This window comes from Typopeltis vanoorti, chromosome 9, assembly GCF_054136105.1.
Source record: "Typopeltis vanoorti isolate ZY-2024b chromosome 9, IOZ_Tvanoo_1.0, whole genome shotgun sequence".
Lineage (NCBI taxonomy): Eukaryota > Metazoa > Arthropoda > Arachnida > Uropygi > Thelyphonidae > Typopeltis > Typopeltis vanoorti.
The window spans coordinates 48,755,251-48,782,965 of NC_143557.1; the positions used below are offsets into that span (position 1 = coordinate 48,755,251).

At 34.7% G+C, this 27,715-nt stretch overlaps 1 protein-coding gene and 1 long non-coding RNA gene across 3 annotated transcripts in view; one reads left to right on the forward strand and one right to left on the reverse strand.

Moving 5' to 3' along the window:
• The window catches only part of LOC150103022 (uncharacterized), a 435,119-nt gene extending 414,066 nt beyond the window's left edge, over nt 1-21,053 (reverse strand). The window contains exon 1 of the mRNA XM_090398054.1: nt 20,945-21,053. The gene's annotated coding sequence lies outside the window, so the exon portion shown is untranslated. The remainder of the gene's footprint in view (nt 1-20,944) is intronic.
• Nucleotides 21,054-21,227: 174 nt separating this feature from the next.
• Nucleotides 21,228-27,715, forward strand: part of LOC150103023 (uncharacterized) — a 327,791-nt gene continuing 321,303 nt past the window's right edge. The window contains exon 1 of one of the 2 annotated variants that reach the window (XR_016548797.1): nt 21,228-21,486. This is a non-coding gene — a long non-coding RNA (uncharacterized LOC150103023). The remainder of the gene's footprint in view (nt 21,487-27,715) is intronic. The other variant, XR_016548799.1, reaches the window with a different exon arrangement.

Consider the following 27,715-nt stretch of genomic DNA (forward strand, 5'->3'; position numbering starts at 1 on the left):
TAACTTTTATCCGCATTCTGTTTAATATTCCATCACATATGTATCGTTTGGGGAGGAGACGTAACTTTAGGCTGACATTTTTTGTAATTTCTGTTGCAATATGTATAACTGAACTTACTCCTGTATTGAAACTGGCACAACTTTTCGAATGAAATAAATGCCGAAAATATAGTAGTTTTTTTTTTTTTTTTTTGAATCTTAAAGGAGCGTGAAGGATTAAAGTAATGCAGTTGTTATGAACACCCATATGCTTTCGACTAGTTTACACGTCATACAATACTTATTTAACTCGGCGATCACCAAGGATTCCTCCTCCACACCTTTATGCTGAGTACTATAAAAACTAAATAATTCGTCTAAAACATTCAAGAATTCCTTGAAAGCTTTCTGGGGGTGGGCATAGTTGCATCTCTGTTACATAATGTAATCTGAATGGTAGTATACCGTCAGCTGTAAAACGTTACAATTTTATTCATTTCACTTCATTAGATTCCTCGTTGTTAAAGCTTGAATTTTTCAGGATTAATTAAAGCTCAGGTGAACTCCTGAAACTAAAACTGACGAAACAATGTGCTTCAGTCCATTATCTTTAAGGAACTAAAAATGGTCACAAAGACTAAATTTCATTACAGAATTATGGGCAAATTACTCACTTAAGAAGAATATTATATACACAGAGTGTATGTATTATATATACCTTTTCCCCTCTATTAAACAATGTATATAAACGAAATTACATACAAAGGTTGTAAGAACCATTATAAGATATAATTGAGGTGGAATTGCTTGTTGCCTCAGTCGTGATCCGAACTAGTGATTGTTAATTGGATATGTTTCGGCAAATACGGGATGGAAAGCCTTGCCGTCTCCATAGATATTGGGAATGTGGGAAGAATAGTTGAACATTATTTTCATAGTTTCTTCGCAATTTGTAAGGTAGATGAATTCATCGCCTGATGTGAGACTACCTTACTGGAGGCCTGAAATAGCTTGAAAACGGTCCACGTTTGGTTTTCTAGAGCATGGATTTTTCGGGATGATTAAATTTAGGATTGGTTGGCTAAATATTACTCCAAAGTAAGACTATAAAGGGAGTATATTCTGTTTGTAAATTGAGTATTGTGGGATGTACATGTCGGGATGGCTAAATTTAGGAAAGGAAAAAATCAAAATATTAAGCATAAACTAATGTGTAATACACTGTATAGCAACATTCTTATAGTCCAATTACGAGTCGTCAGTTAGACTTAAAACAATGCATCTCATTTCCCTTTCAGAAACCGTGTTTCATATGGAAGCTAAATTCTCCGACAGCCCTATCGTATTTTAAATAAAGAAACCTGAGTAGGGTTTTATTATGCCATTAGTCAAGAAGTTGAGAACATCTGAATTCTTAACTCATATGGTGAATTCAGTTAGTTACCCAGAATCCAATTTCCATACTAAAAGGAATGATTTTAACTAGAAAAAAACACCACTGCTCTTTATTTATTCAAATACGGTTAAGCCCCTAACAACTTAAGAGGGGAAAAAAACAAAAACAAAAAAAAAAACATAACGCCAATAATTTTCAGAAAGCACATACTTGATCTAGGTATGATTGGCATAGTCAATAGTCATACTTATTTGCAGATCATCACTGCGACGAATATAGTAACCAGCTCAATATCGAATGACTACACCGGAGACTTAAAAGGTGGTTGGTTAGGAGTTATCTATGCTTTGAGGCGAAGTATATTAAGTCTTAACTAGTTTCTGTCTTACAGGAATAAAAACTATGAAACCGTAAGCGCACCTTTGGTTAAAAACTGTTATAAATTCCGTACATCCTATACGAGAATTTAACCAATGGTTTTTCAACAACAACAACAAAAAAAAAAAAAAAAGGCAAGAAAGAAAGCATTGGGTTGTTTTGAATTACTGCCGAAACAGCCAACTGCGAGGCTTATATATTGTATCTGTTAATTATGTGTGGTCTTCGTTTTTTCGGAGGTGGCTGGATTTTTCATGCCACCTCCGAAACCACCACCACAGCGAAACAAAACACGATCTTTCTTCTGACCGCTATGGGGATGCTATTTTGAGATCAACACTGATGTGATAATTGAGATCTAAAGCAAGTAACTGGGAATTTAAGTTTTGTACTTATGGTTTCCCATTTCCGAATTCAGATTATTTTAACAATTGAGTTTAGACTGGCTAATTGAAAGCTTTAGTCTGGTGACATGATTCAAGTTTTGACTGTTGTTGTCGTTCTCTAAGTGATTCATTATACTACCGACCATGTTTCTCCGACTGTTGCTGGCAACCTATATATCCTTATAACTCTCAATACGTTAACACTCGGCTGCCTCCTCTACTGAAGAATTTAATTAGTACACTGTTTCTTATTATTTGTAGTTCACTTTTGTTCCCTCAAACATCATCACAGATTAATTTCTTAGTAAAGATTCTCGCACAGTTAAGAAAATCCCAAATTTTTCATTTCTTTCTGATTTTTTTTTTTTTGCATTGTTCACGCGCGCTCTTAGTGTTGCTTTATTTAGATGTAGGTATTGCCCGTTCTTTATCCGCGTATATTCGTCGACAGTGTTTTTGCTGTTTTCTCTCATGTGTATCCTGATATTTGAATATCTTCTCTGCGTTTCACTCAAGTGAGTCGATATACTGCTGCGAATGAATCAACTATACGGTCACTGTATTTGCTGATACAGTGTCAACACTTGAGAAACAGTCGTAATCATATTAACTGTTTCTTTTTCTTCTTTCAAAGTTATTTTCTATGCGATTTAAGAAAACAGATAATTGTCGCATTCCACCAACCCAACACGACTAATATTAACTATGGAACGCACGTTTATACGACTAAATTGCGAGGTTGTATACAACTCAGAGGAGTAGTATCTCATTCACCAGAAATATTTATCTAAGGATTCCCTCCAGATAAAGACTTATGGTTGAGGAAAATAGTTCTTGTGTTATTGACTAATGCAGTAGAAAACTTGTATCGATACCTTTTCAAATATAAACCATTTATAAATACTTCATTATTTCATGAGAAATAACATTCACTGTGGCCGTACAGTTAAATCTATCAAATAATTATACTCCAGTTCAGTTCAACCAGTCTTATTTCAAGATGGATTTGTTTACTAATCTTCACTTTGAACTCGTGAATGTGTTAGTTTTAGCGTTTAAACAATTTAAAATTAAGGAAGCATTAATGTTTTAGTGTACATAGTACAAGAAAAGTCTATACACTTCCTGTTTTATGTTTTTATATACCCTAACTTTGGTTTCTTTCGTGGAAAGCGAAGATGTAAAACATATAGCAATGGAACACAATTTATTAACTGTTTGTGCAACTTATTGCCACATTCTCTCCAGAATTTTGAGTCCTCTTTCTTCCTGTCCTACCGCTACGCCACTAATATATAACCTTAACCTGCTAGCAATTTTGGTGATAAAATTCACGCAGAAGTTAACCATTCAGTACTAAACAATACGCTTCGTCCATCGTATAGACGCTGTAGTAATATTGAAATAGTTTCTTCAGAAAGTTTTATTTTACTTCACTATATTGATATCCCTAATGGTATGGAGGGAACAGAGATACTCAGAACCAATAAATGTTTTATTGAGGGGATGTAAGAGAAAAAGGTAAAGGCTTTTATACAACAAAGCTGTGTCTCTATTGCCGTTTATGTTTGGATGTTTACAAGTTAAACTACAAAAGATATGATACGTGATTGAAAGCTATGAAAATTTTTCCAGAATTGAATATTTTTTTACTTAATATTTTTGCGTTATTAATCGTGTTTTGCTTTTCTTAGTCATTTATAATTAAACCATTATGTGTACAGGCCCAGTGACTTAAGGTCGTATCTTTTCATCATCAGAAAACAGAAATCCCACTTGTTCTGACTTATAAAGCGGCCGTTGTCCTCAAGGTCGAAGACCGAGATGCTGGAAACATGTACAACCTGAACATTTCTATGGAGGAAAGGACAAACAGCTTACCCCTAGTACAAGGCACGTAAATCTTGATCCGGTCACATCTGTAGCTGATCAATCATCATTGACCACTGGAATATTCGCATAGTTTTTAACTACTCGCTAGAGGTATCGCCCGAATTTTATTTTACCCTAACAACATAAAGGCCAATGCTTACACCTCACCCCTTTTTAGAGGGAGGAACAAGGTTCAGAAGAATATGATTGGATAACATGAGCAGTGGGGAGGGTTGAAAGAACCAGGTATTTCCGTATTGAGTCCATACTTACAGCAACCGATTAGGGCAATTTCAATCGTTGTCCATCTATTTTTGAAAGAATGAGGACAAACTACCTCTCCGGGATAAAATGTGCACTGAATTTCCAGAGGGTTTCTTCTGATGTATCAGGAACTGGGGATTTTGAAACTGCCCAGTTTTTAAGAGATACTGACGCCATCCAATTCGTTACTAAAATAATCCTTAACATATATTGAAATTTTCGGTCATGATAATTTGTGTTAAAGGATTTATTAAAAATTGCTATGATTGACTTGATCGAGGATGTGGTCTTTAACTCGGCACTGGACCCATGCATTCTAAATATCCTTTTTCGACCTCAGAACAACGCATGGCTTACGTAAATGAGTGCCATAGTTGGATATTCGGACGATAGGCCGGGGCTCGAATTAGTTGAGGATGCGAGGATTATTTATAAAGGTTTCTCAACTGAAACAGCGAGATGCTTAAGTCTTATACAGAAGAGGTGGAATCTCTTCCAGAAACTGATTCTCCTTTTCCACAAAGAATACACACTGGCTGCTTTAGCCACCTTATACGAATTCGAAGCCCAGTTCTCACGTTTTTTTTTTCCCCCTCCTCTATTACACGTTTCATTTTATAGTTTGATTTCGCTGGGTCTAACTGATACTTGCTATATAAAACACAATTTGTACAGATTACGCAGGTTGATTATATTGCCAACTTTACAAATATACATTTTGTTTTTGCATTTAATATAATAATAATAACATAAATAGTTTTTGTATATGATACTAAAATTTTGATCCTTTTATTCTCATTATAGTATCAAAATTTCGCTGGAGTTCTTTATTCATCAAGTTAACTGCAAACATTTAATTTCGTTATAGTGCAAGAAACTTAAGTTCAGCTCGATGGTTTATTTTTAAATTATGTATTCGGCCTTTGATTTTAAATATACAATATATATAAAAAACTGTTCTGACAGTAGAGTGAAATTATCATTCTTCGTTGTCGAGTTGTTTCGAATTACGACCGAAAGCAACTAAGACTATTATGTCTGTAATTTGCATGTTCTCACAGGAATTGTTTTGCGAGATTAAAAACCTGAATTTCCTTCAACAAAGCTCACCTGGAAGTGGCAAGGTTAACTGATCTGCAGATCGAGAGGGGAAAATAAAATAAAAACAATAAGCTCCTTCGCGCTCTAAGATGGGATACAAGCCTATCCCTTCGCAACTTCAAAGGTCTATGGAGAGGCTCCCTTGGTTGGTAAGCAAACTGCTGGTCACCTCACGCAGTAATTGTTTATTTATTTTATTTTATTTATTTATTTTTTTTGACCCTTTCATTTCGTTCCAATAGTTAAAACATTGTTACTTTGAGATTTGTCCGGCTAACGTATCGGATTGATAAACATTTCTCTGAGCGGAGTAGAAAGTGAAATAGTATCCAGTTTGCACTAGCCAACGGACAAGCTAATATGAGTGATCGATTCATTGTTAGATTAACGAATTGCTCACCGAAGTGGGCAAAACTTATTGGATATATATTACAATTGAAAAGAAAAATGGAAGTAATGAAAACAAATAATATATATATATATATAAAACAAAAAGTTGCATCATTAAATTAAAAGAAAGAATTTCTTTTAATGTTTAATTTAGTAGAAAGTGCGAACTTATATTTGCGCCTATCGCTATGTGCTTTTGACATAAGAAGCAGTAACGTATTCGTTTGTTTTCTTTTTGGCTACTTAGGAAGTTGAAAATAGGTCCACCTTTCATTGAAACTGCGAAAATACAGTACAATATAATTAAAGGCTATATATGATCCCTTGTTTTCGGGATCGTATTTAATTATAGGGGTATATGCCAAAAGCTAGCTTGACTAAAAATTGTGTAACTCTTAAGCTTGGATGAGGCTCATCGTATTATCTAAAACTAATGTTTCAAAAAAAAAAAATAAATAAATAAAAAATACTTTGGTTGTCAAACTTGACTTTAGCTAATAAGTAATATTAACCCACAGTACTAGAGAAGTTTTATATATTAACTACTTCTCAGTGCAGTTATCTACTTGGAGTGGAATTTGAACTACGGAAGGGTTCAACGGAAGTTCCCCCCCCCCCTTCGTTTTTGGATTTTTCCAGTTAATTTCAATTTCCTTCCCCCGCTAAATTTTTGCCCAAATGGAAAAGCCGAGACTGTTTGCAAGCGCACCCTATCCTCGTGCCCTTATCGCTCGTTTTAAGATACCGTCAACTACATACACTATTTTTAGACTCATAGTGCCTATCAGCACCGCTTTGTCCCTCTGTCAGGATGCATATAATAGACACGTCAGGACTGAACAGACTGATGAAATATGGCAGTGAAATTCCCCACTGAAGTTTGTCAACTAATTTAAATTTAATTATAGTTCATGTTAGACAATTTGGATTACTACGTTCCCGTAGAACCATTATACGAAACACACATGGCCCTCTTTTGTTTTTGTAATAGGTGTACGTCTATCCTTTCCAGAGGAAGCTAGGATAGACTAAAAGTATAGAAATTCAAAATCCTGTAATTTGTACGGTTCGTGTTTATTAATATATCTTCATCTTCCCCTAGCATGGTAGGCTCAATGAACGGTCATAGCCTAGTACAGCTAAGAAACCTAATTGTTGTTAGTTGTTTTATGCGTTTTTGAAGCTTAACGTTATGGCAAGACTTTTATCCGAACCGTCACAATTTTTCTATTCCCCAAAACCCATTGGCTAGAAACAAAGGCATAATACATTATTCCTTTTAATCACTAAATTCCAGCTAAAATCACTATTATTTACAATCAGATGTGATTAGAGTGAATATAGTCATTATCGTTGTGATACAGCCAAGGATTAGCTTACCATACAGTGTGAGTTCTGTTTTGTTAGTTTTGTAGAATACGGTTAGGTGTTAATTTGTATGTGGTATATGCGGTCTCATTTAAACCACAACTAAAAATGTGTGAAAAGCTGTGGGTGTGTTCTCACGGCCGATTTGCGTGTATGCGGGATGAAAAACCCGAGTTTCCGAGAGGGAAAAAAATCCTGCTACCTCTATTATGAGATCGGCTAACTCACCTTCAATTGGAAAAGCCCATATAAAGATTTCTCTAGTCACGACGAGAATCGAAATCAGTTCTTTTCCAATCAAAGGGCGCCATGTACCGTCGTTCTTCCATTTGCGCTACGGAAGCGCTTTTTGAACAAGATTAGAACAAGCAATTCATCATTCGGTATCTAGATATTTTAAATTTATAAACAGTGTTAGTGAAAAACAAAAATGAAGTAAAATAACAGATCTTAATTTGGAATTAGCAAATCGAGGGAAAATGTTTTTAATTTACCTTCCGAAAAACAGAAAAATATTACTTATGTAATTTGAAAAAAAATATTTTAAAAAAAATGAAGGGGGAACGGTATACTTCCTATTGTAACCAACCTCCTACTTATGGTAGGTTGTATCGCACATTGGTACTTCCAGGAAGTCCTGTCGTATATCCAAGAGGAACAATAAACTACGAAGCTGTAACAATCATCGCGTCCACCAACAACAAAAGGCATTTTTTGTTTTTGTTTTGAGTAAGCACGTTAGCATAATTGTCTATTATTTTAAACCATTGTCGCAAGTGCTGCTCTAATGGGATTTCCTTTTGAGTTGAGCGTGTCGCCGAAAATTATACTGAGAGGCAGTGATAGTGTATAATCGTTTCTGTAGGAAGAGTTCATTCATTAAGTATCACGTGGCATGCTTTGTCATATCATTGGCGAATATCTTATAACAGTGCAAGTTATGTACTCATGCTGCACTGCAGTGTCCGCTTGTTAAAGAAATAAGTTTATTAGATATTGGTATTCTCCCATTCACTTTGGTTTCTCTCTCTGAAACATCTAATACAATTTATAAATGTCTGTATGCTCGAGGAAATCCCTATAACTTTTCAAGGAACACTACGAAAGAAACACTGCTGTACATAGATCACCCAAGATTAACCATATTACTGAAACGAAGCGGTTCATTTTTAAGCATACCTGCACTAATAAATATATAAGAAAATCTGACATACTCGATTTAGGTCAACAAAATTTAAATTTCTTATAATAAACTGAACTCATTCTTATAAGTTTGATCTCAGATCCCTTTTATTAATTTGGATACGAAAAATTTGGTAGTGCTTTTTTTGTTGCGGGGGAGATAATAACTGATTAAATATTAATCAGTATTAAAACGACAATTTGATGGCGTTATTCAGGAACTGCATTCTAGCTATACCATAAATTATTCGCGTAAATCGTACACAGTAAAAACATAATTGAAGAATGTAAGGAACAATGACATCGCTAATCATAATAGTGGAAATATGATACATACAGACTCTGCTATAAATATATTTTCATAGGAGAAAGGTAACGAGCGTCGCTGGACTTAAGAAAATTTAAAAGTTCGATGAGTTGAAAAGTTTCCACTGAGCATTAACACATTGCACCTTTGCTCATTGGTTTGGCTATTTGACGGCGCGTAGTTAAGCACCAAAAGATCGATCAAACTGTAGAGAGGAACCTCGATTAATTGGCAGTGGTTTCGCATAGTTATTGCTATATGAATATGCAGCAATTATTTCGGGTTCTTTTTTTATGTGCGAATCGTAATTTTTTTATGTAAATCTGCCAAAAAGATGAACCTAGCATGATTAATTTGTGGGTCGGTTAAGAATGAGATATTCCAACTATAGAGAACAAACATGGATCTTTTTTCATGTCACTTTTAGCCTCCAATTAGAAAGGTTGTGAAGGTTTCGCAACGCGCAATAAAATTAGACTACTGTCTAAATTTGAAATATTTAATCTTAGCTCTCGTTCAATGCACTGGAGCCGTTCTACTTTTTGCTTACGATTTGGTAAAACATTTTCAACCTTTTTTTTAAAAAAAAGTATGTTATATCTCTACGAATTCGTTACTGATTAAATATCAAAAACAAAACGTGTCGATCATATTCGACGGGATTAAAATTTGTCTGGACGTTTAAATAATACTAGTATTGTGGTTTCTCTTTCTTAATGGAAACTGGAGCAGAGTAGAAGGAAGTTGATCAGAGCCAAGGTCACAGGGTGAATTACAGGAAGAAGCCAAAACGATTTAGAAGCGATGCCTTGAACTTTCGAGGAAACAACATTAACGCCTTTTACTATAACGGCCGTATTCTAGGACTCGCACGTTGACCCTGCTCGCCGGTCTTTTCCTCTCTCTTTCTCTCGGTGTAAGGTGACTTAGAATCTTCCGTATGAGAATGCGGCTAGTCGTACGTCGGTCGTGTGCGCTGTTTGACGAGCGCCAAGGGATCTGTTTCAACCATGACCTCAATTCTGTCACCAGTACTAGAATATTTCTTGGGAGCTCCTTTCAGTAAGTTACTGGCAAATCAAGTTAAAAGCGAGTCGTCTTTGATGAGAATAAAGAAATGCTTTTCAACTGTGCCGCTAAGAGTCGGTTATGTAGGTCTGTCAGAGATACCTAAAAGTGCAGGGTACTAGGAAAAGTTTATTGGGATTTCAATGCATTTGAACATTCAGAAATCTAGCGATACTTTAAGGCATAGCCTAATAATGTTTACGGTTCATAGGAAGTAGGATATATCAATTTAATAATTTTTTTCCCTCTTCTGTGATACAGAAATGGTTGTTGTTTTTTTGTGAGTTCATTATTTTTTTTTCCTTCATGCTTCATTTGTTAAAAACAACATTCAATTTGAAATATCACTCTTCATATGCTGTATATAAAGATTGTTGAAATACTGGTATCGTGTATTGACTACCTAGACCTACGGATTTTTATGATAAACTCTAATGCCTAATCGTTTTTTGTTTTTTTTTAAGTACTACTTTTATGCGTCCATTTACGTCACATTATTAAAAACAGCAGACATTCCAGCACATTGTCAATATGCTGGAATGAAGATAGTATTTACTTCACAGGAAGGCCGCAGCCTGATAACATTGCAGTTTTTAAACAAGCACTGTAAATAACGAAATGCTAATTCACTTCTCATTAGTTATGTTGTATTAAGAAACGGATGGGTCACTTAATATTTAAAAATAAGTTACAGCCCAGTTTCGTCTAGACGCTGCAGTTTTCCTGCAGAGATGGTTTCTAGGTTTGAACTTTGCATTACTTAAAAGCGAACTAAGGATTAAAAATTATTTCATTTTGTTTATAGTTTTGCACGGTTGCACAAGCAATTCCTTCAGACAACAAAATCAGCAGCTTGTGTAGATAGTGAAGAGGGAAAATTATATTAAATGTTCTTATTGAATACATCGAGGTTAGTTTTGAGGAAATACGTAGTGAGATGGATGGAATGTTACCTGATGTTTCGCGTTTTTATTTTGTCAATCAAAACCAGGAAGGTTTTAGCAATACGCAGTGCGAAAGATTTAGGCTGTTAAAATATTTCATTCGCCAACATACTAACAGCGCAGCTGTTATAATTCCGAACACTCCTGTGAATTATGTATTCAAGGGTATAAGAGTACTTTCCTCCTTACTCCATTTCTAAGATGATTATTTTTGAACATTTGTGTCCGATATCATACATGCTGCACTTAACCGGACTGGCTATCCGTCTTTTACAAGAAGAGAGCGCGGCATCACCACAAAACCCACTTTCAGACTATGGGTGCGCTATAAAAGCAACCCGCCGTTGTCAACAGTAAAGACACTAATTTCCTTTGTTAGCAGTTCAGAATTAGACAGTAAAATCAAAGCACTGGTTTCCACAAAAATGTTTAGAACGACTGTCTCAAAATTTACATCACAATCAGAACTCTATACCTCAGCGTATGTTTCAGAAGTTAAAACTTTGACTTCCTGTCTGCATTTTCATATTCTTTCGATTCTACTTATCACTAAATCATTGATTCGAGGAATGTATCTCTTCCCACTATTCAATTAAAAAGCATATTTTTATGTTCAATTGTTATATAAAAAAAAATCCATAAACGATTTTTTTTTGCAATAACTATGGGCCCAACAGTTTCAAAATTTTGTGTAATTCATATATTTTTTGTCAGTACTTTTTTTTTTTAGACTCTTAATGGATTTAGAGGTAAATAGGTTGGATTATCTGTTAATCCATAATCCACAGCAGAGCATTCAAAGCGGTGGATTACTTGTAATTAAATCCGATTGCGTAGTATGCTATGCAGAAAAATTTGAACTGTTTTACCGTTTATCTTGCTGTAAAGAATAATATGGTAAGTTAAAAGCTGAAAATTTTAACAAAAATCTAGTTCTGTATTGTGCGGGCTTGGCTAAAATAAGAATCCTCAATTCGAATTCAGTTTTTCTTGTTTGTTCTGCCCAAATATAAAATTAATGGTGTATTAAATCTAAGCTAGGCAGTATAGATATTTCAGACAACCGGGATGACACTTTCCCCTCTGTACGAGTGGCAAGTATCGAAACAATAAATATTTAAGTTGTTTTGCAATAAATTTTTTTGTTGTTTATTTGGTTGATTGGCGGCATAGTTGACGCTGTGGATAATGTGTCCATCCTAAAACTGAGGTCGTGTGTTAGAAATACACTGCAGTGTTTGCGAATTTCAGTGCCTGATGTGAGACCATCTTGCTTACAAGAAACTTGATGTTTACTTGAGAAAGTTTCATATTTAAAGTTTACAATATTTACAGAAAAAATCATATACAATTAATGTTTCTTCATATACATTAATACAGTGTTTCTTTAAAATTGAGTGGGTTAAAATGGACAGTTACTGCTCAAGGGAATTAGGGAAAAAATACCGAGCAGCCTGCTAGGAGTATTCCACTAATATATGAAACAGTTAACTAACAGTAAGCTTGCACTTTTAACTGCAAGCGAGTTAGCGAATCTCATATGTATGGCAGGGTTTTACATGCCGCAAAACAGGCCAGAAGAATACACAAGCAATTAACAGCTATAAAATACACTGGTCTCACAGCCGTACTTGTTTATTCCGTAATTCAAAACAGCCCAACTATTACCAGCCTTCCCAGGTCAATCATAATTCATAGTGTGATCTTTAGTTATTACTTGTGTGATTTTTTTTTTTCATACAAGTATTAGCTGCAGAATATTAATTTGCCATTTTCAATGAAGGTTTCGTTTTCTGACTAAGGCAGAATATTTAGAAATACATAGTATCTGCAAAAAAAAAAAAGTATTTCAAGTAGGGGCAATAAATAATTTATTTACTGGTTAGTAAACTTGAAAATAACAACGCCATTGTTACAAATACGGCGTCATCAACTAGCAACCACAAATTCGCTTGCAACATTTACCTAAATCACATTAGCAAGGCTTTACATTCTCCTTTCTTCAAATCATAATAGAAGTAGTTAAAGATTTCCTGAAGAACAAGGTGTATAGTTTGCCTAGGGCAAACTATTATTCGTGTATTACCTATGCAAACCCGCTAGCGTTTGCTTTTATCGACGATGCCACAGCCGTGTGCGAATTGTCATCATAATGACTAAAGATCACTGTATTATGTTTAATTTCTTTTTGATGCTGAAATTAAACTACCAAATATTGGTATGTTTATTTAAACCCTTCGAAAAAAGAATCGCAATAATATTTCTTCGGAAACATTTGTATGGTCTCCAACGTCCAAAATTCAAATATACATGGGAATACAGCCCATGTAGGAAAATATATCATTTGTAACCCTAAGGCTTCATCTTGAGGTTTACTTCACTACTAGTTAGATATGTTAAAATCACACCTGAAGACTGTGAGATAGTGTGGCGGTTAATTCCATGTCTGTTTCTGCGGGATGAAAAACTCGAGTTTCGGGAAGGAAAAAAAAAAGGAACCCTGAAACCAATCTCACTTACACTCTAGTATTATAAATACTATTCTCAAATTTGTTGTAGAATTTTTTGAATCCCGGAAATGTTACCGAGCGTTAAATTGAAGTCCATTGGTTCGAGGTTCGCGTGGCTCTACGGTAAATCGCTAAACGGAATATTTCAAAAGAATGAATGACAACAAGACATTCGTTCTCATACTTGTTCGTAATGTTTTGAAATGTTTGTAATGTCACTACATTGTCCTGCCTCAAAGGCTCTGCAGAACTGCAAGGAATATCATAAGACATAGAGCCCTTCTGGTCATAAAACAACCTTATGTGTAATTATGAACCAGTTAAGCCAAAGGAACACGAAGTGTAAATATTCTATTTATTGTTAAAAAAAGTTAACTTTTCTCAGAAATAGAAAAGTTTGACACACAAGAAACTTTAGAAATATTTTCTAAATTTTTAGAAAAATTTAGTTGAGCGTTATTTCTGGCAGTTCTTGTATCTTTCAGTCTTATAATATCGGTACATGACCTCAGTGTCGCATTTTACTAGGCGCCTTGGTGGACTGGTTGTCCTTAAGATCTCCCATTGGCCGTATCTCTAACGAGCTCCTCTATACATAGATACAAAAGCTTGTCCGTGGCATAATTAGTCCATTACATGTCGGTTAAAAAAGATTCAGTTTCGTCTACGGCGTAAGGTGTAACTGTATTGGCCCTTCCAGACGTAGTCTCATTTTTGTCCATCCGTAAAAACTCCAGTCTAGTTTGCTCGCTTAATTGTGACGGACACACAAAACAGGGAAAGGTTTGTGTCCAGCCACTTGATATTGCAATTTGAATTTGCAGTTTTCTGAATTGAAGAGAAATGAATTGAGTTTTAAGAGACTTGGTGTGCAAGACCTCACCATGCTGTGGCGAAATAATCAAATACTATTTCGACGACTACCCATCCCCACCCCTCCCACATGTAGTGACTTGTTTATTTCAGCCCAATACCACTCGAAAAATAGTTATGATAAAGTTTCTAATGATAAAGCAGATGGAATAGGTTCATTTCTTATGAATTTTCTTTTTGAAAATTTTCTAGCGAATCTAATCTTCGTCAAACACTGTTGCAAGATATCGATAATAATTAAAGATATTTGTACGTTTGTATTAGGGTTGGGTTATTTATTACATAATTAGTGATAAGTATAATAGCACAAGTGTTATGCGATTTAAATTTTAAACTCTTGTTCCTCATTTTTAAATCTTCAAGTGATGGGTGGATTTCATCGCCCAGTGCGCAACCCCTACCCTGCTTATTAGGTTTACAAACATTTGTGGGCGAGATCCACATAAGAAAAAAATCACCTGTAATGCTAACAAGCAGAATTAAATCGCCTTTATTTTTTTAATTCTGGTCACCATTCTTCTGATCTTTGCTTGGGGAAAAATTTAAAAAAAAGTTGTGCTCAGAATAAAAGAGATTGTCCTGAATTTAAATGTTTTGTTGCTGTTTTTTTTTTTTTTTTTTTTTTTTTTTTCCCTCTCTTCACTGGTAAGTTAAATAGATAATTTGTGAACCGTGCGTTTTAAATTGATATACACAGTTAAGTACCAGCGGACAGTTGACTTAAGATTAGGATTGTTGTTAATATTACATTAAACCGAAAATTTTCTGTCGTGATAGTGTTGATGCAATTTTCTGCTTTGGAGATAATAGACATTCATAGAAAAAATATCAGATATATTAGAACCTGTGATATTGAACATACATTCAGTCGTTTTGCAGTAGGACTGCAAAACTGGCATATGTCATTCGCCAGTTTTGAAACTGAAAACATTTTCCAATAATATAAGAAGCCTTCTGCTAAAATTAAGGTTTTGATACTGAAGTAGAATGAGTGATCATTTCAATTTGCTTATTCACTGCAACTAACTCCCGCCATTATATCACTACTCAGCTAGTGGCATTTCAAAGAGTTGGATAAGACTTCTTTATTTAGAGTACTTAGGTTTTAATCTTTCTCGTGACTGGCAAATACTGTTCTGTATCTTAAGTGATTTTCTTCACCTGAAATAAAAATTATAAAAATTTCCCCCCCCCCCCCGAATCTTTATGAACAACTGAAAATTAATTTTTATTAATGTTTATCCCATTCAGAAATTAAGAATGAGCTATACCATGATTCTTCGTTAACTTATTTGTATGTGGTAAGAGAAGCTACAAAAATACCAGTATTCTGTGATCTGTAACTACAAGCTTAAATGATCTGTGCACCAAAAATACTGCGTTTCATAGTAAGAGTATTTTAAGATGAGTCTCTTCTAGTTTTATATTTAGATATTGCAGTTTTGATCTCAGCTTGATTAAAAGATATATAAGAAAGAATGAAGTATGGTGAAATTTAATTTCACTATACTATTAGCGGCAAAACGGATTCTAATTAAAATTACTGGGAAAGTAATCCTGATCGTTTTTGAACGCGTCCACGTCGGGCTTTTGTTCATAGTGATTACTCTTGAGACCTCCAGTAAACAGGGGTGTCATCTACAACCTAAAGACATTGCAGTGAATACACAAACAGCTGAATTTCTTGTATATTTTTTTCATTGTAGAATGGAAGAGGTAACTAAAGTTTTTATAGCCTGTTGAAATAAACAAAATAAACCACTCTTCAGCTGAAATATGCGCATATAACTTTAAAAAGACGGCATGAAGGACTATGATTGTGGTTAAATAGACTTAAATAATGGCTGACATATACTGTATGATGTCTTCCCTCTTAACTATAAAACAAAACATTCATAAAACTAGTAGTTTATTCCTTTATTTTTGTTTTATAGTTTCGAAACATAACAGAAATCCTAACTGAAATCATTAATTATCTTCATGAAACAGGTTTCATGTTAAGAAACACGATGTCGACCTGCGCATGTTCAGATAAACGTGTTTTCCTTCCTCTTTCACACAGTGTTGAGCCACAGGATACAAAATAATATCCGGTTTGCTAATTTTACTTCAGACTTCGTTAGTTAGGAAAGTGTATGTATGTATATATATAGATTTGTACCATTCAGTTGCATTTTTATGAAATAGTTTCTTGTTGATAGGACGGTATACTGATTTTCGAAATTTTTATTCTCATTTTTTTAAATAATTGGATATTTAAAAAAAAATTAACAATCTATGGTATGTATGGTAAGGGTCCTAAATATTATACATAATTTTTCCATCAATTTTACGGTATATCAGTTAAACTTGAGTAGTGGAAGACATCAAAATTAATATACGAAACAGAAAGAATGTACAAAGATGCTTCTTATTTAACCAGAACTTTTACATAAACTGGGCGTCCATCCAAAGACCAATAAATCTTGAATACAACGCAACCTTGTTTAAGGATAAACACTTCTCTATTTTACTCAACAATTAAAAAAAAAAAAACTATGACAGATAGAAGGAATGCTGTTCCACTCACTCTTATTCCGTACTACTATTTCCCGAAGCCCGGTTCAGTATACTGGCGTCGGCCGATAAAAACGAACGCTACTCTGGCTGAAGTACTGCTTAATAGTTGAATATTCTTGAATTAACCCCTTAATTTTTTTAATATTACTAACAGTTTGCCATCTTAAGTCTATAATTGACGTTCTAAACTATGGTTTAACTACTCCACAAGTTGATTGTGCGAACTGAAATCACCAATATGTCAAAAATCAAAGAGATTAACCAGTTTATATTCGTTCAGTATGTAAACTCATTCTGCAGTGGTAATATTATTTTAGGATTTTTATTATTCTAAAAATGTACATCGAAATTTGATCCAGTTACCGCAAAATAATTCGTTTATAAATTAAATTTAAGTCATACAGATAACACTGTGGAGTGGATATAATTTAAAAATTTACCAGTTGAAATAGTGTCCACTAAATGCAGTCGGTTATCTTGCTATGTCACTTATGAACTTAATAGAAGAGTTAAGCTAAGATCCCATCTCCATAGTTGGGGTTATTCACATTATTTTTGATCTTTATTTAGTTATAAACTTCGATATCCATTTTTCGTTTAAGTGGTGAAAAAAAAATTATTACAAATATATTTATTAGGATTCAGTTAGTAATATAGCATATCTTAGCGTTAACAGCGTGGGGGGAGCACTCATATTAAGAAAAGTAAGATTGAAGTTTGAAAAACAGTTGAAGTTAGCTTTCGCCATTTCAGGATCTGCTATTACCAAAGCATTTGGTGGTGGTCTGCAATATGACACTATATAAAGGCAATGAGACCGGGGATACTCTACCATTCGTAGTACAGCATCACTGTTCCAAACAATGGTCTAGGGAACTAATACTAAAAAGTAGCAATGCTAACTCACCCAAGAATGCCCATCTGGTCTATGCACTCCACATTATATAATCCATTACAGTCTTTATGGCAGGTGCTTGACAGTTATCCTAAACAGCCAAGATCCATTCTGGCGATCCTCATTTCCTGTACACTGTTTGAAATATAAACCTGTTATCTAAAGATGGGTGGGAGAAAGGAAGGGGAAGTTGAGTTGAAGGTGTCCATCACACCTTCAATTTACTTTGATATATTTTAAATATAGCTCCGGGATAACGGAGGAAGCTTTGCCAATTTTCAAAGTACTGAAAAATCAATCTATAATGTTCATTTCCCCCCCCCCCCCCATTTAAAGTAAAATTCGCACTTAAACTATTTTTTTTTTTTTTTTTTGTATGATGAACATGATGTATGATGAAAATTCGGTTTAATCGCACTAATAAAAGTTAATATGATCGCATCCACTGTGTTGTTCATGAAAGATTCAGTACTGAACTTATTTTATTATAACATATACATTGCGTAAGTTAAATTGATGTCTGTCTGTATATCAGAATTCTCTGGACGCTTTGTTTTTAACCATAATAATAAACAGTGCATTTCCTTTACCCATTAGTTACGGGAGCCGTAGTTACGAAATAGGCATCTCGTTTTAATAGAAATCTCGTGCCGTCATCAACAGGTTTTTCCCTCCCTTTCAAGCTTTCCAATGGCAAAGTTGGTTATGCACATGACCAACGCGTGTCTTTGCCACGCGACGGCAGCTTTGCGCTAGCAGTCTAGCGCTACTTTGTAACAAGTTTCAGCTAACGAAATGTGACATTCATTTCTGGAATTTTATTATTTTGCACTCCTGCCGAAACAGCAACAACAGTGTATACTTATCCTAAACCTATTCGTGGGCATGTATAAGAATGCTTTCAAAGCTTATTTGAACTGTAAATTTAATAACTCTTCGTCCTCATTTTCGCGTGGTAAATACTGGTTATGATTTGTACTTAATGGAGCACGCACGACATATACGTTAAGCAGATTACTGTTTAAGAGTTTTGGTTTTAATTCAGAAAGGCTTGTAAAACAAACCACAAAACAAAAGTGAAAACTTCCCCCAGTGATCAGCCATACTTATTAAAAAAAAAAGCAAACGAGAAAGTATTTTTTTATTATTATTAAGACAATTTTCGCACTAGGAATATTCTGCATCTCATTTACCATTTCGTTTATTAGTTAAATCCGAAAGATTAAAATGTCGCAGTTATACTAAGTACTGCGGAAATACAAAACCAATTACTGTAGTTCTAGAAACCCACAAAGCGATATCTTTTAGCTTTGCCACGCAGTGTTGAACCAATTAAGAACTTCCTGTAGCCCTTATTACTATTAACAACATTAAAAAAAAAAAAAAAGAATAGCACATTGAATCCTTGCAATATTCTAGTTTATATACAAGTACGTGCGGTGTCCGTGGTTACTCCTTAAGATAGTTGAGGAAATGAAGCCTCGTAACTAGTTCATACTCTTAGTGTTCCTAGCTATAGTGACGAAGCTTCTTTTCCTTAGCCATATAAAGACCTCTCATGTAAATTTACTTTGCAGCCAAAATAAACTCCGGAGGTACAATATAGTTTCTTTGAGCCGATGATGGGACATCATCAGATTAATTCTTTACTGTCAAGGAATTGACCGAATAAGTAACATAATGGAGTGAACGAGTTACATTTTAAAATATTACGAACAAAACAGTATAATCATTGGTTTATGTTACAAGAAGATTCAAGGGATGAAGCGCGTTAAATCTGTGAAATCAATTGGCAAAGTGGTAATATTAACTTATTCTTTGCGTAATTATACTTATTCTAAATCCTGTCACAGATTATTGAAACCCGTAAATCAGTAAGCATTAATGTTCAATGCCGCAATTTTTTTTTTTTTTTCTCGTTATAACTTTAATCAGGACGAGGTCTGGGTGAGACTACAGTAGAACATTTCAGACAAGAATTTAATGGAAAATTCTTAACACTAAAAATGATCCTTGTTCGTCTTTTTTTTTTTTTTTTCCCCAATCGACTACAGATTCGTATATCAACTTCACTTTATTAAAATTGAAAACAGGACAAATCTAGTAAGCACATAATGAAATAATGGTTTAATAGTGATCACTTATTAGTAACATTAAGCGGCTAGTTCTGGCTCTCGAGAACTAACTCGGATTTTTGATTGTCGGAACTGCGAGGCCGATAGAAACACACAACAGGTGTTTTCATATATAGAGAGAAATTTTAGACATGCGGAAGAAGCGGCATGTCCGAGTATCGATTTAAAATAAAGCGATAACACAGAAGTGACTGGTTATGCCATCCCACTCGTCGCAGTGGTAGATATTGAGAAGATAAAAAGAGAATCATGGATTTAAAAGTTAACATCTGCTTTCTTTATTAGAGTTTAATCTTGTAAATTCGGATAATCCGTATAATTGTAATTTTCTTCCTCCAGGAAAGAGAAGGATAGCATGCAAAGGTACTTAAAGACCCGATCCATCTGAGCTGTCCTGTTGTAAAACTGAACTATGCTCTTGACAAAGTTGTTAACGCCGGAATTCTCAGTATTGTCTTATGTTACTATGTCAAGGTCAAAGGGGAACTAAATGTTAGGCTGAAGTTAATTCGTTTTACGCTCCGATAGGAAGAACTGTAACATGGATGTTAAACAATTAATAGTAACTTTATTAATATTTCGATTTTTCGATGTTGCGTTGCACTATGCTAACCTGACATCTGGAGTAAAATACACTATTGGTAGTTTTTAGCTGTGTATAATCATATGTATAATTCTCTGATTGTATTGTATGTATCATATCCTTGTCATATATATATACTATTAATTTTCCTTAAGCTCGAAATCATTTCATTCTCAACAGTAAACTAGGTGAAAAGCAAGTATTGACAATCGCATCTAGTTATTCTCGTTTATTCAACTACCTAAAATTGTGCACAGACTATAACTACAGTTTAGTCTTTTATCAGCTAAGTACTTAATTTTCCTCAAATAATGTACTTTATAAATCACTCTTAAAAAGATTTTTCAAAAAATCAAATTAATTTCATGCTTGTATAGTGCACACATGATCAGCGAAAAAGTATCGAAAAGAGCAAACTTGCCCAGAATTTCTTCCGTCACTTCCCGGTAACCCATGCGCATGTGGCGGCATGATATTCTCATACCATCGATGAACAAGTCGTGTCCGTACTGGAGAAAAGTATTTACTTTTATAGTTCAAATATATAAGTTGTCTCTTCTTTTTCTTAATTTTCCCGTAATAGTGATGCATCGCGTGACTCGTCTAGAACTTGGAGAACTTAGGCTGCCTTTTCTTAAACTTCGCACATTGTAAAATAACTTTTGGGAACTACCGTGACCCATCCTCTTTCGTATTGTCAATATTAGTGTTGCAAGTGTTGATAAATTTAAATATAAAAACACAGCTCGCTTACCTGTAATGTGTTCAGATTCACTTCTAGTCCAAATTTCTGTAAGTATATATTTAACCTATATCCAAACGTGTTTATAGCTACAAATCCTACACACTACTTTTATTTCCCGACACAACTACACTTAGGAGAACCAGCAGCGTCCGCAAAGGAGCTATCGTACGGTGCGTCCCTCGTCGTGTAGTTGTATCGTTCTCATAGCAGGCGTGAGCACTTACACGAAGCTCATTGGTCAATGAGCTCTGCTTCAGCGCAGCCCTCTCATGCAAGCCCACGCTTGGCTTCTTGCCAAGTCTGTTGTCGTTCTTGTCTTGTAAATGCTTTGTGAACAAACCGATTCGCAGATGAAATTGTTGAAGATGAAGTTGAATTTAGAGACAGTGTTTAACATAGTGGATGCTAGGATTGTGATATTACATTGAAACTAACTATCTTTGTGCCTTTTTTTAAAAAAAAAATGTCGTTTTTCGAGATGAATTTATTGTGTTACACAAGATGAAGGACGCCATTTTGATGCTCCACTAAGAAAGACGGCAGTGGTTAAAGTAAGTAATGTATTCTTAACAATCTTGGTTTGAGCAGTTTAGACGTACATGCCTGGTCGATCAAGGGGAGAGCTAACCGAGTAAACAAATCAGTCCATTCGTTCTAAAAGCCCTCCACGTATGACCTAGCCTAGCAACAAAGGCTGTTTCCTCCCACCATGGCGGCTCGAACGTCGCTTATCTGTTAGGGAGGAACAGTGTGGCCTTAGGAGCCATTAGGCCTGGAACTGCGCCCGGCGAAAGCAGATTGGTGCGTTCAAGTGTTGTTTTAAGGCTCCGACTCGCCTACCGGAGAGCTAGGCCTCTGAGTGAGGCGATGTCTTGGGGCGAAGTAGTTTACATGCGTAAAGGGTGAATGCTGTTTCCAAAGGTGGTTGTAATGCAGTCTTTTGTTCCATCTAAGGCTGATTCGTTTTGAAAGCTGTCTTTACACAAATACCTAATGTGAACAACACCTTGCCCCTTCCCTTGTTTTACACTCCCTGGCTCGTACTGTCCACAGACTGTAAATGGCTGTAGAATAAATTAGGGAAATTCGATTGATAAACTGAATTTGTGTTGAAGGAAATGACGCGTTATTATCTTTTAGACAATAAACTAATAAAATAGGGCTCACGTTTAGACTAGGGATAATGTTTTGAACAGAAACGAAGCTGTGGAACCCATATTCTGAAAAACGAAAAACTACTATTGGCTTATACAGATCATTGAATGTACATTTCTCTATCCGCATGCTAGTCATAAATAGCAACCTATACTCTGCTTTGCAAAAATCTCGTTAGCAGGCCCTTTTCGGCTCACTAGTTAACTCTCTGTTTGAGTTATAATCTAATAAAAAGTGCACAAAAGGCACCTCAGAACCAACAGCAAAATAAACGTACTGCAGTAACATTTACAGAATATACTATGTTAATATTCTTTCCAGAAATTCCCAAGTATTCTAAAATAAACCATGCTATCGAATGAATATAAAAAAAAAATTACCGATAACTGATATTAATACTGTCACTTGCAGACTAATTTTCATTTTTAAGTGGTGTAAGTAGGGGTTAACCCCTACAGTGTTTCTCAACCTTTTTTTTTTTTGGATCATGCCCCACCTCAACGTCTCAAAGATTTTGATGCCCCCCCCCCCTCTAGCATAATAGTCAGCCAAATTCTGAAAAAGTATAATGTACATTTTCTAATTTCCCCAAAAAATATTCAAATTGCCCCACGTTGAGAAACACTGGGTTAACCCTCAAGAACTTCAATCAGCAATCGCACTGAACAGAATTAAGCCTAAAGAGGAAATACCCGACCGCTGCTTTTCCTGTTAGAGGATAAAGCTTTCTGTTGCCTTTTTCGTATTGTTATTAACCGTAAGTTTTGGAAAGATGCTCACTGAATTTAGGAGAACACGACGGCAATTTTTATTTTTTTATTATTATTATTTTTTAAATCTTTGGCGAGTTATGTTTTGAGATTCAGTTATCCCATCGTCTTCACAATTTGTTTTAATGTCACGCTATCGTTACGGTTGTTATTTTTTGTGAATCTTTGGGACCGAATGGTACTAATAGTATTTAGTTCATTTTAATTTGACTTTCCTCCTCTATTGGTTTATTGACGTTACTATTTTTATAGTTGGATGAACATTAACAATTTGATCAAGTTCACACAGCAATATTTTGTATCTGTGATATCAACCCTGTCCCAGTTTTAGAAACTTATAATGAAACAGTTGTAGTAATTATAATTTTAATGGTATCCTGCTGATTGAACAAAACGAAATTCAGCATAAGAATTGAGCCAATGTTAATTGAAAACGAATTTTCCTTGAACACACACATGAAACCCGTTGCATAATGCAATTAAATCCTAAGCATTCAAACGAGCTAACGATGTCTGGCGTAATTTTGACGTTTCTACTCTAACGAAGAATACAAAAGCATTTTCCCCACTACTATGAATATAAAAATGCGCTTATTGCTTCAGTAATTATATTTTGTGATATTAAACTAAACGGACTAAAATGGCAATAGAATAAATCAAATATGACGCGATGCTTGTTCTGCCAGACCTGTTCTTATTCCCTGTAATGTCAAACACGCCGCATTCTATACTTCCCTGTTTAAGAAAACATCTAGTCCTCAACAAGAAGACGTGAATACATTATGTATTACGTTTCGCTATGTTTAACCAAACGTAAAAGTTACGTTTGGTAACATAACTTTTACCTGCCTACTAATGTCGAAAACCCCTTTTGAGTTGGCAAATGTATTAAGTTCTTAGGAGGGCGAATCGAAGACTTGGGCGCGTGGTCATATCATGCAGATATTAGGTCTATATCATTCGAGTTAATTTGCCTCTCTCTTACACTTGTTTGGCTGTGTAATTTTGGAATTGTTCGACTCTTCTTTCTTTTATATGTAATATTAATTTACAATAAGTGTATACAAGATGACAAAACTATTTTGACTATGTAAGGTTTAATTTTAAAATTCGAATTTTGAATGGCATCACTAGAGAAGCCGCATGCTTTTATTGGATAAAGTAACACGCTGTAGTAACTGCTTAATTTGTAATGAAAAAAACTTTTAGATTTGGTGACCAAAGCAGAAAGAAATTTTGTATCAACAGAAGAAATAGAAAGAGTATGAAATTATGTAAGAATTCACAGCAAAATACTATTTTCTGTGATAACTATTACCAATAAAATATCAATTAGTCACCGGAGCTACGATTTCAAGGGTTTTTCTTTTTTCTTTTTCTTTTTTTTTTGTCCGTCCTCTTTTTCATAGCAGCTTATCTAAGAAAATATAAAATATTCTAAATCAACAAAATTTGAATTACTCTTTCCCATCGCTTATAAGTTCGCTGTTTCATTTCCTTTACAAGAGGGCCATGCAAAGTGCTGGTGTCATATCATGAGCTTTACACAAAAGATAAAAAAGTTCGTATTAGTAAAAAGAGCAAATAATGAGGGGGGGGGGGGTTGCCAAAGGTAAGCAAAAGAAGAGAAACAACTGTGTTTCTCCCGGTTGTAGAATGCGTTGGTTGTGCGACGATGCCGATTCGGTATAATAGCTCGTTTCTTTCGTATGTACAAACATTCCTATAGATATTGAGATCAGTAAGATTCGTATCGTTAGCGAAATGCTTGCATTAGTTTTCCTTTAATGTAAAAAACGATAATGTCACTGTTTGGAATACTACGCTATCATATTTCCTCAAGAAAGATTACAAAGTCTGTCACAAATACTATCCGTGTATCAGCGCCGTCCAAGCAGACGTCGACGCGGTAGAGAGCTGACGTTATTTCGCCTTAACTCACAGAATCATGAAATAATACTAAACAGAAATCTGTTTTTTAAGGTGATTCTACACTCGAAAGATTTTGGAACCTACTGTGCATTGGTTGTGTGGCTACTTTAAATTCCGGGCAAAAGAAGAAACTTATTGTACTAAATATAAAAATTTTGATCATGACATACTCATCGAGAAGTTACGTTTTCGTGTAATTAGTATGAACGCAGCTGGCCAAGCGAAAACAATTGGCGACGCCTTCGGCCGTGAAAAACCGACACGCATTTGTAGTCTTAAAAATGTCAACTGTACAGTACACCAAAGGTGATTTCTATCCACTCCGGCTACCAAATATTTGTGTCATCTCCCTACGGTAACCCAGCAAACGTGGGGAGGGGATAAAACATTTCTACACCGACAAATACGTACAAATTCATAACTTTATTGGATGATACTAATCACGTAAATTTATTAAATTAAATCTAGCCATAACGTAATTATCAAACGTTAATAACAGTTAAAGAATAAAGTTCTTAAACTGAACTTTGAACTTTATTCTTCTGTATTGTGATATAATGGCCAGAGAAATTACTGTGAGCAGAAAATCATATCTTATTCCTTTTATCAGTAATTATAAAAGTTATTTACATTTGTATAACTTTGCCTACATTCAAATCAGACACAACTCTTGGATATTTTCGCCTTAATACTGTGTTCAATCGGTAATCAGTAAGTTCGCCATGATTGATGTTAATGGTTTATTATTATTTTAGAAAACTGAAAATTTGATTTTTGAGAAAGGTTTCCTATTCCTTCATTTATCTGTCAAGTTAATTACATGAAACACATTTCGAAGATTTGAAAAAAAAAAAAAAACGAAAGCATTATATTTGGGTAGAGCCGTACTTGGGGTGTGGGAAGTGAGGCACTTGCCTCAGATACAGAACTGATAGGGGTGCGTGAACAAATATAGAATTTCTTTTTAATTAAAGAAAAAATATAAAATGTTAAATCTTGAATTTTTGACTGATTATGTATTTGATAATATCGATTCAACCAAGTTGCAAAAAAGTAGCTGTAGATTTAGCTCTGAAACATACCAACGATTCAAGTAGGTCAGTAATGTTTTGAAGAAATCAAGTACATTCATAATTTGTTACTAAGTAATTCATGAGTGGAATCATATCCAGACAGTGAAATATCTTTACTCATTTTATTTTCTATGCCAGTTACTGAAGTACTGGAGACGTTTCTGTAAACAAAGTGATTAAAAACTTATCCTAGGTCAACTATGAACCGGTAACAGTTACTGAATATTATATATTAATATGAGGATTGCAATGGAGAATGACGTGATAGTTTTTTCGCTTCAGTGAAAGCTAGAAAAATTAATTTAAAAAATTGTTTATTAATAGATTTGGATGCTAAATAAGTAATTTAATTTTGTACCTAATATATTCCATATTATTAAATATACATTTGATGGTGTATTTATAAACCTATGACTATATGTAAATTGATGTATTTAATTGAAATACTGAACTGTTTTATATATAAAAAAGACTTAAGAAATGTATCCCTCGAAAAGTCTTAAATGACACTCATGCTCTCCCCCACTGGAACGGGGGAAGGGTTCATTACAACACTTCCAAAACGGTTGTTGTTGTAGCATATAATTGGTAATTATCGGTATTGTTGTCATCTTAGATGGATATTGATCAGTTTGCAAGTCACCTTTTGATTCACCGGATGTCTTCGTAGCGTAGTCATTTGTTTGAAAAATTTAGATTCGAATCCTGTCTAGGATGGGACGAACCTTTTTATAGTTTTCAACTGAAAATGAGCTCACCGGTCCCAATTTAGAGAAATGGCAGGTCTTTGATCCTGCTCACCCTCCAGAAAAATAGACAAACAGGCCAGAGAACACACTTGCTACGTATCCTTAGCTGTCCGCGATGTAATAATCCTAAACAATAACTTATCATTGATTTCAAATAATTTCTAATCACATTAAGAATTGCAGCTTTCTTTCTGAAGACTAACTCGATATTTTACTTCTGCAGCATACACTAGAAAAATAAGTAGTATTATGACCAACAGACATTTTGAGTAATATCAAAATGAAAATGTGATATTAACTCTGCAGAAGTAAAATATCGAGTTAGTCTTCAGAAAGAAGGCTGCAATTCTCCAGTGCTTTCTTTACTCACGTCCAGGCGGATATTATCCCTTTTGGTCACTGAAGTAGCCTAGGGAAACACTGTTAACGTCTCGTATCTCAAATCATCCATTCAGTATCATAGATTGGATCGCCATCACGTACTTATGATACCCGTCTTAATGTTTATCAGTCGTCTATTCAGCATCTTTGGATGTAATCTGTAAAAGTTTATATATATATATATATATATATATCTCAGTTCAGATTTCATTATTTGATATCATTTCTTAGTATTTTTAATGAATTAATAATTATTGTCTTATCTTTCGCGGTAAGCGCAGGCTTTTAGTAGCATAGATATCAAACTTTTCGGTTAAAAAAAATCTCGCTAACAGAGGACCACAAACAACTTTGTGAATAAAACAAAACAGTAGGGTAATTACTTAGACAATGCTAAAAATAAACATCACCTACCTCCCTCCTGTGATAGACGCTTCAAGTAGGACTAGTCCGACTAGAGCACAGTTTAAACCCAACTGACCAGACTTCAACATGAACAGTAATGCCCACTCGCCGTTCAACGCGAAAAATAACTTTTTGACACACGTTGTGTTGTAATTGGTTTGTTCTCCATATTGTCGATCATATAAATCTCTAGTTTAACCGTATTAAAAGTTCGATCGATGATAGATATTAGTAATACGTTAACGTTCTAGACACAGGTGATGTGCATTACGTATTTCCTATGATCTTATAGCTCGATATTCAGCTGTTTAGAGT